Source organism: Eurypyga helias, unplaced genomic scaffold (assembly GCF_000690775.1).
Source record: "Eurypyga helias isolate BGI_N326 unplaced genomic scaffold, ASM69077v1 scaffold7053, whole genome shotgun sequence".
Classification (NCBI taxonomy): domain Eukaryota; kingdom Metazoa; phylum Chordata; class Aves; order Eurypygiformes; family Eurypygidae; genus Eurypyga; species Eurypyga helias.
Genome location: NW_010243021.1, coordinates 28,323 through 30,735, shown reverse-complemented (window position 1 = coordinate 30,735; position 2,413 = coordinate 28,323). Strand labels below are relative to the sequence as shown.

The 2,413-nt window shown below is 45.4% G+C and overlaps 1 non-coding gene across 1 annotated transcript; it reads left to right on the top strand.

Moving 5' to 3' along the window:
* Positions 1-1,502: 1,502 nt before the first annotated feature.
* Positions 1,503-1,592, top strand: TRNAY-GUA. The gene is given in 2 exon segments: positions 1,503-1,539; positions 1,557-1,592. It is a non-coding gene; the product is annotated as a tRNA-Tyr (tRNA).
* Positions 1,593-2,413: the final 821 nt, after the last annotated feature.

Here is a 2,413-nt window from a genome sequence, read left to right as displayed (position 1 = left end):
TTAAGTCATCTTCCTGACATGGGGGTAATTTTTGTTTATGTTTGGTAGAGACCTCTGGAGATCATCTGGTCCAGCCTCTTGCTCCACACAGGATAGACTTTAAAGTTAGGTCAGGTTGCTCAGGGCTGTGTCCAGTCAAACTCTGAGTATCTCCACAGGTGTAGATTACACCATCCGGGCAATCTTTGCAGTGGTGAAAATATTTACTCTCATGGTACTTTTCTCCTGTTATATTCATTAAAATTTCTGTGGTGGCAGCTTGTGTCTGTCACCTTCTGACAACTGTGTCTGTCCTCTGCGCACCTCCAAGCAGAGCCTGGCCTTGCCTTTCCCATGCTGTCCCATTTGGTAGTTGCAGACTGCAGTATGAAACCCCTTTATCCATCTCTTAAGGCTGTTTTTCAGCCCAGCTCTTTCCACCTCCCCTCATACATCATATGCTCTGTCCTCCTGGCCATCTTGGTGTCTCTCCACTGCACTCTCTCCAGAATGTCCTCATCTGTCTTGTACCAGGGAGCTCAAATCTGGACACAGCACTCCCCATGCAAGTTGACAAGTGTTGAATATGGAGCAATAATAACTTCCCTCAACCTGCTGGCTACATGCTTGTTGAAGCAACCCGGCGTTTGGGGGTTGAGTCACAAGGAGGAAGTGTAGGTAAGTATGGGTTAATCATGGATATGATGTAGGGCACTGAGGTAGCGCTCCTACACACACTCCCATCCCAAGTGGGATGGCATGGTTTCAGCAAACAGGGTGTCTGCTCACAGCTTTCTGCCCCACCCTGCTGGGCAGACAACCGAGATGATTATGAATCACTGTAATTTAAAAAGAGTGTAGTTTGCTTTTAATTGACACAGCTGTGGGCTGGGGCACTCACACAGATGATTCACAGAGGGCTCAGCCTCCCAGGCCCAGGGGTTGGGGAGGCCACTAGTTGTAATGCCAGACAGCGTAACCTCATCTGTGCATGAGGGGTCTTATATGCATTGTGGGAGTTGGTGGGATTTGAATTAAAACCTCAATGGTTATTGCTTTCCATCCTTTTCCTCTGTTCCTCTGCATTCACTATGGAAGCTGTCGGGGAGTGTGTTAACTGATTTGTTTACTATTTCGTTATTGGATTTGGCTGGAGAACCATTTTGGGGAATTGTGCAGAGGGAAGTTTTCCCTCTTCTCCTAGCTCAGCTTAGGAAACGTGGCAAGGTCACCGAAGAGTGGGCAAATTTCTTTGTCAAGCCGTAGACAGATTTCATATGGGTCATGACATGAACTCCAACCTTAATGCTAGTATCACCAACAGTCTTGCAAAAGCTGTGAACTACTTGGCAGAAAACTGGCCGTTTTGTAACCAAAAACCAATTTTGCAGGAAAGTAAGCTTTTTGCCTTTTTTTGGATACTGTTTTGCTGTTGTGAAAAGCAATACATATGGAGGCCTATTAGAGCCTAAGGCTATTGTTGATACAGTCTTGACTCATTCTTGGCACTCTTTCTTTATCTTCCTTCGATAGCTCAGCTGGTAGAGCGGAGGACTGTAGGCTGTCTTCAGAAAGTAATCCTTAGGTCGCTGGTTCAAATCCGGCTCGAAGGAGAGGTTTTGGTGGTTTGGTTTGGTTTTTGTCTTTCACTTATTTCTGGAACTTACAACATTGCAGAAATGCCCTTTCCAACCACATGCCACTCTATGCCCCATGAGAAATTTAGCCTATTTAAAACATATCACTTTCAAGGATTTCATTCTTACAGCTATGGTACTTTGACCATTGCCACCTCTACCTAACCAGGTGATGACCATTGTATGAGCTTCCCTTCTCCAGGGGTTCAACACCTTCCATAGACACTTGTTTGCTAGAGCAGACCCACAGTGCAGATCTTGCAGAGCCCCTTTTAGCTGAGCTGGGTGTGGAAAACAAGGGCAGGTCCAGTTGTTGGGGGTTTCTTGTGTCAGGTTTAACCCCTTTTCCTATCCCATTCTTGCATTTTGAAGTTCAGATGTTTTGGGGATGGGGTGGGGGAACTAAGAGATGTGGAAGAAAAATGTTTTCCTGGGGACAGGAACACCATCATAATTCAGGTCCAGAGAGTTGTCTGAGACAGCCACTACATGCAGATATAATCATTGGCTTGTGAGAGGGTTGTGAATACCACTGTGCACATGCCCTGAGGTGAAACATTTCCAGGCGCTGTCCATTTCAATGAAGAATTTTAAAGGTTGGGGCTGGTTACAAAGGAAATGGGTAAGGAAGAGGCAATAGAGCTGTAGAGAGGACACTACAGGCCAGGTTAACGGGGCATTCTAAGGACTCATTCATACAGAAACCAACATCAGAAACCTTCAGAGAATAGAAAACAGGTCACTGAGATATTTTAATTTTTTTTTTTCCCACACAGGAAGCTGACTTGTTTTCACAA